Source organism: Equus caballus, chromosome 2, assembly GCF_041296265.1.
Source record: "Equus caballus isolate H_3958 breed thoroughbred chromosome 2, TB-T2T, whole genome shotgun sequence".
In the NCBI taxonomy this organism is placed as follows: domain Eukaryota; kingdom Metazoa; phylum Chordata; class Mammalia; order Perissodactyla; family Equidae; genus Equus; species Equus caballus.
In genome coordinates, this window is record NC_091685.1 from 56,759,825 (window position 1) to 56,770,072 (window position 10,248).

General features: G+C 50.0%; 1 long non-coding RNA gene across 1 annotated transcript; it reads right to left on the reverse strand.

The window, feature by feature from the left end:
• Positions 1–5,528: 5,528 nt before the first annotated feature.
• On the reverse strand, positions 5,529–7,359 carry LOC102147614 (uncharacterized). The gene is made up of 3 exons (XR_289891.4): positions 7,123–7,359; positions 6,147–6,262; positions 5,529–5,948 (listed from the first exon to the last, which is right to left on the reverse strand). It is a non-coding gene; the product is annotated as an uncharacterized lncRNA (long non-coding RNA).
• Between the last annotated feature and the right edge of the window lie 2,889 nt (positions 7,360–10,248).

Here is a 10,248-nt window from a genome sequence, read left to right on the forward strand (position 1 = left end):
AGATAACTCCTAGGTGCTGGCACCCAGAGGAGAGCAAGTTGAAGGTGGCAATAAGGTGAGCCTAGTTCCGGGCCGGAGGGGTGGGAGGAGAAGCCCTGGGCGGAGCTGTCTGCTGGGCGGTTCCAGGTAAGGCTGTGCCCTGCAGGGGAGAGGTGGCCCGACCGGACGTGTGTGAGCAGGCGGAAGTGAAGTTGTGGAGAAGCTTGTCTGGCGAAGCAGGGGGAAGAAAAAGAAAGAGGACACTAGGACAGGACTCGGGGGCTCGCAGACTCTGTGAAAGGACTCAGCAGAAGAAGGGGGACCAGCAGAGAGACTGGGAGGTACTGGTCAGAGAGCTCGGGGGAGAAAGAAGCAGGACGCAGTAATGGCTCAGCTCTAAGGGGTTTCAGGAGAAGACGGGTAGCTGATTAATTCACGCAGTGGGAGAGTCAAGTGAGGCGTCGACCGCAAAGGGACACATTAGGGGTCACGAGTGGCTTTTGTCATTGGAATGGTAGCTTGAAGAGGAAAGAGGAAATGAACTTGGAGATAAGAAGCGAAATGATCTTCAAGGAGCTTCACTAAGCAGGGAAGAGTGTGATGCTGGTAGCGTGGTTAAAGGAGAGCTATTTTCATTAAAACAGATTTCTCTGAATTATGTAATAACGATGCCTGTGATAGAATATAGGTAAAGTCCTCACGAACACTCCGTTTAACCTAAGAAGCAGAATGTCGCTTGTGCCACAGAAGCAGACTCTGGGCTCCTCCCTCCGCCTCCCTCGGGAGAGTTGTCTGAGCTGGGCCAGGCTGGAGCACGTTTAGGGGCTGCGAGGAAGGAACCAACAGGGCGGGAGGGCAGCAGGGGAGTGCCTGCCTGAGGACGCACTGGGGGAGGCCGGGGAGCACAGGAGAGAAGAGTGGACTGGATGGACCGTACGCCTCGCCCCGAGCCCAGAGGAGAGGAGGTGAGGGCTGAGGAAGGTTTGGCTGAGCTGGAAGACGGTGAGAACAGGGGCTGAGGGTGCTCACAGCGGATGCCCCCATCTGCTCTTCAACAGAAAAGTGTAATAATAGGTGGGCCAGTAGTGAGGTGAAGACCTGAGGACGGAGAGCTGACCGGAGACACACAAAGGCTATCGCCCAGCAGAACCATGGCCTGCCCTGTGGATCTGTAGTGGCTCCACCCACACAGTTCTGTGATTCCCTCCCAGAGCTCCCAGCAAGCCAGGTGAGGGTTGGGGGCTGACTCAAGGTGTGAAAGTTATCAAGGTGGGTCCACTCCAAGTAGAATGAGTCCAGGCCGTTGATAAGAACAGGTGCTGGTAAGATTGGGTTGAATGGATGCACCCTGGGATCTTGGCTAACCAGAGGAGAAGATGATGCCAGAGAGGGGATGGGGGTTAGCCTGAGGGCAAGGGGAAGGATCAAGGGACTGTGCCGCAGAATGAGGCCGAGAATCAGATGACACAGTAAAGCACTCTGACGGAAGTGTCAAACGAGTGCTGGGCCGTGCTGACTGAGTTTGCGTCTGGCTTTGACACCTATCAGCTGTGTGGCCTTGAGCAGATTTTTTAACATCTCTGAAAGCCCATGAACTTATTCATAACAACTCCTCTCTCAGGGGGTTGTCACGAGGCTCAAAGGAGAGAACTGTGCGAGTTCCTTGTAAGCTGTGTGCAGACGTCAGCCTCGATGAATCAGGAAGGAGGTCAGGAAAGCTTCCTGGTTTCAAGCAGGATTGGGACTCAGCAAGTCATTCCTCCTTGTCATTCGTGTGGCTGCCTTTTCTTCACTTTACCCTTGTCCTTCTGGAATCTCACTTGGTTGGTTTCTGACCCATCTCTGAGACCTACTGAAGTCAATTTGAATGCTAATCCAGTCCTCCAAGGTGCCCCTCCAGCCTTAGCTGGGTGTCATCTCTGAAATTAATGAGCGTGCCCTCCGTTTCATCATCCAGTTCATTGCTGGAAACATTAAACGGCCCAGGGCTCCAGACTCCGAAGTGCTCCGAACGGCCTCTCACAAGTCCCGGCTTTTCCTGCTTGGAGATAGACAGCGGGCAGGCGGACTCTTTCCTTCCTGGATTTTAAGCATAAGCCCTCCTCACCCCCATTCTCACACACACAGCTGATTTTTCTGTGAGGCACAAAAGGGAGACCTGACATTTTGCAATAAAAATTAAGTCTTCCGTGGACCAACCTGGTGGCACAGTGGTCAAGTTCGCACACTCGACTTCAGAGGCCCAAGGTTCGTAGGTTCAGATCCCGGGTGCGGACTTACACATGGCTCATCAAGCCATGCTATGGCAGCATCCCACATACAAAATAAAGGAAGATTGGCGCAGATGTTAGCTCAGGGCCAATCTTCTTCACACACAAAAAATAAAATTTAATTAAGGCTCCCTGTACTTCTCTGAAGACCACTCCACTTCTACAGACTGAGGCATTCTTTCGGATGCCATGGACCCACAGCCTTGTCCCTGACTCCTGCCCGGTGCCCTTCCTCTAGGGGTCTCTGAGTCATCAGTCTCTTGGTCCGTGATATTGAGCATAGAAGCAATAATTTACCGCTGACAGAGGATTCCTGGGGCACTGGCTTAGGGCGCTGGGAATTATTCTGGAATGCAACCTAGTACCACGAATCTGCCTCAATCCCGCTTTCCCTCTAGGCCAGTCCTGAGACCTGGATCCGGGAGACTGCATGCTTCTCCTACCTGCTGGCACCCCTCCTCCCGCCACCTCTGCATGATTCTCAGAGACAGCACCCAGCATTCATTCAACTTGTACTGACTACCTGTGAAGTGCCAGCCTCACACACTGGCACACAGCCATTAACAGAACAAACACATCCTGTCCTGATGGATGCTTCACTCCAAGCTCTGCCCTGTTCTCTGTCTCGTCTGTGTCTCAGAGCAGTTGCTCTCCACCCCCCTGGGTCCTAGCTGACTTCTTCCTGTACCTGCTTAGGAAAAGCATGTCTATCTGTCTCGTGCCTAAGCAGGCGTTCCCTCTTTTATAGCTCCTACCCTCTCCCACCTGAAGGACAAAAAACCCCACTCTTCTCTTTCCCTTTCTGTTCTCCACCTTGCCCACCACAAGCTAATGACTTAGCGAACATTAATTTACATTTACAAAGCAGCTACTTTGTAACTCCCCTCTGTGGCCCCAAAGGGGGTCTGGCTTTGGCTCCTGCAATTGAGGAGGATGCTTGGCACCAGACTCTGACAACTTAGTGCCTCACATCTCCAAACAGTAGGTCCAGGCTTTTGCTGAGGGAAGCTGGAAGGATACTGCAGAATTCCTTTCCTGAGGGATCAGACCCAGTGCCTTGGGGCTTCATCGACTCATCAGTCATTCAACAGTGACAATTGCAGCAGCATGCGACGTGGTGCTGGGCACCGGGAATCCAGAAGTGATTAAGACACACCACAGTGCATGAGACCAACATGGACACAGAGACAATGATAACAAAGGCTGTAGGCAAAGCACAGAAGAAAGGAACTCTTGATTTTCCTGAGGAGATCAGGAATATTTCATAGAAGTGACATGCAGAGACAAAAAGCACAAGTGAAGAAAGTGTAAGCAGTGACACTGCTTCTGACTCTGCAACCTGTCAGCTCTGCAGAGAAGTAGTCTCTGCCTGCCTCCTGCGCACACAGAGCGGCTGCGCCTGTACAGGCATCAGTGTGTGTCGGCCTTGGTGGGGGCGGGTTGGTGTCAGTGTTTCATTTTGAGGAATGATGGAACAGCCAGAGAGGGAAGAGCTCAGAGGGCAAAGGGCAACCTCAAAGACCTCTGCTAGCCCCACCTTCACAACTCCTCTGTTTTGTCCCATCTACCCAGTCCTTGTGAAGTCTTCCTTCTGAGCACCTCGTGCATCTGTGGACTTCTCCCCTCTGCACCATCACCACGTAAATCAGACCCTCATCTCTCACCTTTCACTACACTGTCTCCTAACTAGCCTCCCAACTCCAATCTGACCCTCTTCCAGCCCTTTCTCCCACCGCAGCCATGGTGTCCTTTCTGAGGCACAAATCAAATCCCTTCTCTTCTTCGGCGGCCCCCACTGCCTTTGCCTGTGAGGCTGTCACGGGCCAGAGCCAGCCCCTGCTGATTCCTCCAGCCGGGCATCTCATGCTCGCCCTCCAGACCCAGGCTTGATGCCCCAGCCACGCAGCATTGCTCTCTCCGACCTCCATCTCTCACATGCTCTTTCTTCTTCCTAAACGCCTTGCCCTTCCCACCCCTGAACCTCCTCTTTGCATGACTGATCCATAGTCAAACTTGAGGTCTCAGCCTCGGCTTCCCGTCCCCTTTCCTGCCCCAGTCAGGGTGGGCACAGCCTCCCCCTCACCGCAGGGCAACATGATGGCCTGTTCAGCACCTGATTCCCCTTAGACCATGGGCTTGGAGGAGGTGAAACGGTGCCTGTTGGAGACTGCTGTATCTGCAGCTGGAAATCAGTTCTCGTTGAGTTAGAGGTGCTCAAGGTTTGTTAACAACTTGATACGCTGTGACTCCACCTTCAGCACTGTCTTTCCAACTAAAATGAAGCATGTTGGTAGCTTCTCCTGAAAAATAAGAGAGTCCAGAACTACTAGAGATGAGGAGAACCTTAGCAGTCACCAAGCTCAAACCTCAGGCGTCAACTGCAGGAACTGAGGCCCAAAGAGCAGTGGGTCCCGGAGGCTGTGGGGAGAAGCACAATTGTTGCTCTCATGTGATGTGTGCCCTTTTGGGGTACCTGCGCACGTCCCACACAACTCAGCCCTCAAGAGCCCTGACTCTTAGCAACTGCAAAGCATTTTCTCATCCTCATCTCATTTCTTGTGTGGCCACACAACACGCACAAAACTGGTTGGGCAGGTGACCTCAATGCCCTGGTTTTATTGATCAGGGAATTGAGGCTCAGAGAGCCCAAGCCGCAAGTCCCAGGGATGGAGGAAGGCTCCTCTGAAGCCAGACTCCACGCTCCACCCCGGCACCACACAGCATCTGGCCCGTTGCCCTTTCCCCACAGTAGGGTTGGGTGCCAGCGAGGAGCAGGACGATGCAGCTAACGCCATGTTGCCATGGCAGCACGTCTCCAGGATGCTGACAGGATAATAGCCCAACAGACCCACGGGACGAAAGACCCCAGCTGAACCTACACAGCATCCAGAACTGCAGGAGAAAATGGGCAGGCGGTAGCTCTCAAACCTGCCAGCGTTCAGCCAGGTGCTTGACTTCATTTAAGAAAATTATTTTTCATTTGGTCTCATGGGCAATAGACTGTGTCCCACCTTTTGACAAGGAGATCGGGAAGCCCGAGCTGACCTGACACATCCCTGCAGTTTCCAGATGCACACTTAACATTCTGCCAAAACTAATGTCTTTATTCCTAAAACCTTCCATTCACGTAGGGTAAGCAGTATCTGCCTGTGCTGTACGGAGCGTGCACTTCAGCCCTTATATTACCCAGAGGAATGAGCTGCTATTATGAAATCATTAAATTAATAACTTGGTAATATAGGCAGATATATAAAACAATCTGTTCATAGAACAAAGAAATTACTACGTTCCAAACATTCATAATTTAATTTAACAGCAAATTAAAGTAGCATACATAATTTTAGCCTCAAAATGTCAATAGAATTATGTGAACAGAGCGCCGAGTCCAACTGCGGGGCGTGCGTGCGCGTGCAGTTGGTGTGAGAGCCAGGCGGGGTGCGGGGCGACGTTTCCCTCCTGTGAGCCTCTCTTCTTCACAACAGAGAAGCAACTGGAAACAGATGAGGTGCCCGGCCTTTGATTAAGAATTTACTCTCGTTCAAGAGCCGGAGAGGAAGAAGGAAGCCAGTGCCTGCTGGCTGCCAGGACAGGCGCTGCGCAAACGGTCAAGTGGCAGAGGAGAGGGGTCCAGCGGGGCTGTGCCAGCGCTCCCTCGCGGAGGACAAGCGTCAGGGTCCACCAGGCCTAGATCAGGGGACCCTAGAGGGGAGATGGATCTTGTGAGTATGGGGATGAAATAACGGAAAGGGGGGTTGCTGGCAAATGTGGAATTATCTCCATGGAATGACCAGACGGGACTATTCTCCTGCCCCAGCATTTGGCAAGAACTAGCCCTCCCGCCCCGGGCAGCTCTGAGGGGGGTCAGGAGTAAAGTAAGCTGGAAAGGCTCGGACTCGCTCTGCTCAGCTCCACAGACCACCTGCCTCCTGGGAGTCAAGGGAGGCTGCGCCGCAGACGGGAGCCACTCGGCTGCAGAAGTTCTTGACACCGCTCCGGAAGCTTGGCAGTGGCTCCTGTTAATGCGGGAAGAGTACAACAGCTTTCTATGTGAGCCGGCTTGGCCTCCGCCCCAGCTCTTCCCACCTCTGAGGCATTACAGCTACTCTTGCTCTCATGAATTGTTTTGCAAGGACGATGCCTATCCTGTTCTCATGGACTTTCAGCACTGGAAGGGACCTGCGAAGTCTGTAAGTCCAGCCACTCTTCAAAAAAACAAAATACACACAGGCACTGACAGAATTTGGCACACAATTTCAGGAAATTCCTGTATCCCATTGATGAACCCTAAATTTGAAGACATGAAGCACGGAACTAAAGAGTAATGTGCATCTAGTACCTAAGGTAGGAAACAGAGAGTAAGACAGGAATTCACAGAAGGCTTCCTGGAGGAAGGGGAACCCTTGGACCTGCAGCATGGTTAAGCCTTAGATAAGAAGATAGGAGGAGGAATAGATGGAGCCAAGATTTAAGAGAATAAAAAATGAAAGCATGAGTGCATGAAGGATGGTAAGTGTTCCGCGGATGAGGGGTAGGAGAGGAAAGAAAGCGTTCTATGGAGAAAAGCCTTAATAACACAAATTTTTAAACAAAAGCCATATCAAGCTTTTATCCTCTTAGAAATACTTATTTTCTGTGAGCATGAATGGTGAACTAGAAGAGGAAAGATTAGAAGCAGGTAATCCAGTTCGTAAAGCACCATAGCAGTTGGGGGTGAGGGGGGCAGCCGCAAGACTAAAATCAGCTCAGTAGGCATGGAAAGGAGGGCACAGGAGGAACATCATGAAGGCACCTTGAAGGACTTCCGAATTGTTGGTGGGTTAGTCTGCACAGGCTGCCTGCTGTAACAGACAGCCACTCGGTCTCAGGGGCTTACCTCAGGGAAGGTTTGCTTCTCATTCACATCCCAGCACAGCGTGGGTGAATGCAGGGGCTTCATCCACGCAGACATTCGGGGACCCAGGGTCCTTCCACCTTGTGGCCCCAACATGGTCCACACAGACCTCCACTGGGTACGTCTCCACTCTGCATATGGGCAGCAGATAAGGGAAGAGAGACAGCATGGAGAGTTGCATGGAAACTTTTACCACCGCCCAGAAGGTAGTAAACATCCTCTCTGCGCAGATTTTTTTATCCAGACCTCATTCATGTAACTGCTAGGAGGCAGGAAACGTAGTCTAGCTGTTCGAGAGGACAAGGGAAACAATTTCCCAGTTTCTACAGCTGGCCATGAAAGGAGAGGGACAAGAAGTCAAGGGTGATTATTGCCTGGGAACTAGAAGATTGATGGGACCACTGACACACATGAGAAAATTCAGAGGGAAAAGTACCAGGATCTCAAGCCTGACATTGTACCTCCGTATGTCTAACAACTAAAATAACCCAAGAGAATTATAAAATAGATTTGCTCGGACATGTAGTTGTAACATGATCCCAGAAGCTTAGCATAACAATATGGCTCTTTCTTACATGATACAAGAAGTAACGTGGTTAGATGTGGCACCAAAAGCATAGGCAACAGGAGATAATTTGGACTTCATCAAAATTAAAAACTGCCGTGCATCAAAGGACACTCTCAGAGGAGTAAAAAGGCAACCCACGGAAGAGGAGGAAATATTTGCAAATCATTTACCAGATAAGGAATTAACATACAGAATACATAAAGAAATCTTACGACTCGGCAACGAAAATCAAGCAACCTGATTTAAAAACGGACAAAGGACTTGAATAGACATTTCTCCAAAGGAGATAGACAAATAGCCAATAGAGCAGCCGGCCCCGTGGCCGAGTGGTTACGTTCATGCCTTGGGAGCCCCAGGTTTTGCCGGTTCGGATCCTGGGCACGGACATGGTACAGCTCATCAGGCCACGCTGAGGCGGCGTCCCACACGCCACAACTAGAAGGACCCACAACTAAGGTATACAACTACATACCGGGGGGCTTTGGGGAGAAGAAGGAAAAAAAAAAGGAAGATTAGCAACAGATGCTCAGGTGCCAATCTTTAAAAAAAATTAAAAATAGCCAATAAGTACATGAAAAGATTCTCAGCATTATTAGTCACTAAAGAAATGCAAATCAAAACCACAATGAGACATGACTTCACACCCATTAGGATAGCTATTATCAAAAAAACCAAAACAGAAAATAAGAAGTGAAGTGTTGGTGAGGATGCGGAGAAATAGGAACCCTTGCGCATTGCTTACAGGAACGCAAAATGATGTAGCTCCTGTGGGAAACTGCATGATAGTTCCTAAAACAATTAAACACGACATTCCACTGTGATCCAGCAATTTCACTGGGTATATACACAAAAGAATTGACAGCAGGGCCTTGAAAATGGCTGTTTGTACACCAATGTTCACAGCAACATTATTACAATAACCAAAAGGTACAAGCAACCCGAATGTCCATCGACAGATGAATGGGTAAACAAAATATGGTTTGTGCATATAATAGCATACCACTCAACCTTTAAAAAGAGGAGATTTGGCAGCTGGCCCCGTGGCGTAGTGGTTCAGTTCATACATTCCACTTCAGCGGCCTGGGGTTCACGAGTTTGGATCCTGGGTGCAGACCCACACGTCACGCTTCAGCTACACTATGGCAGCATCTCGTATACAAAACAGAGGAAGACTGACACAGATGTTAGCTTAGGGACAATCTTCCTCAATGAAAAAGAAGACTGGCAACAGATGTTAGTTCAGGGCCAATCTTCCTCACCAAAAAGAAAAAGAGGAAATTTAGACATACGCTACAATTTGGATGATCCTTGAAGCCATTATGCTAAGTGAAATAAGCCAGTCACAAAAGAGCAAATATTGTGATTCCATTTACATGAGGTCCCTAGAGTAGTCAAATTCATAGAGACAGAAAGTTGAGTGGTGTTTGCCAGGGCTGGGCGGTGGGGGAACGGGGAATTAGTGTTTAATGGGGACAGAGCTTCAGTTTGGGAAGATGAAAAAGTTCTGGAGATGGATGGTGGTGACGATTGCACAACAATGTGAAGGAACTTAATGCCACCTAACTGCACACTCAAAAATGGTTAAAATAGTAAATTTTATGTTATGCATATTTTACCATAATAAAAAAAAGAAGTAACATGGGTAAGTTAGTTTCCCTAAAAATGCAGACTCTGTTAAAACATGACTGGCTTATGAGAGGTTCTCTGAAACGCTCTAACCACATGCCTGCATCACCATCATCTCAGTTCTTCAGCCCCAACCTGCTTCTCCTGGATTGTCCGTCTCAGTCCATGTAGACACGTGCTCCCAGGAGCCAGGTTAGAGACCACACTGTCCTCTTCCCTCGTGTAGGCCTCCAGGACGAGCAGGCAAGTCTCTCAGATCCACCCCCGCTTTTCTCTCCATCGCCCAGTCACCGCTTCATTTTCTTAGCTCGCTTCATTCTCACCGCTTCACAAAAGCTTAGCTCACTGTTTCTCACACTGACAATTCAAACGGCCTCCAAGCAAGTCCCCAGCCTCTCAGTCTCATCCAACCTTCCTCTTGTGTGCGGTAGTCTTCCCGCCGCAAGCTGCAGTCTGGTTTGCCTTGCTCTCAGGCAGGCACTGTGCAAACTGCGTGCACGGTCCCATCTCACCCTCCCCAGGGGCAGATGCCCTTCCACTGCCCCGTTTACAAAAGAGGAAAAGCAAGACTGGAGAGCTTCAGCCATTGGGTCATTGTGTACATAGCTGACAAGTGGCAAAGCTAGGACTCCCACCCAGGCCATCAAACACCGATTAATCATGACAGCTAGCACCGACTCAGGGCTAACTATGCATCTGGCGTGCTCCTAAGTGCTTTAAACTTAACAGTCTGTGTAATTCTCACAACCACCCCACGAAACGAGACAATGGTGAACCCCATTTTACACTTGAGGATATCAAGGCGGAGAGGTTAGGTAATATTGCCCAAAGAAACTCAACTGGCAAAGAGTGGAACAGAGATTCAAACCCCGGGCAGTCTGGCTCAAGAGCACGGCAGACTCTCACAGTATTAG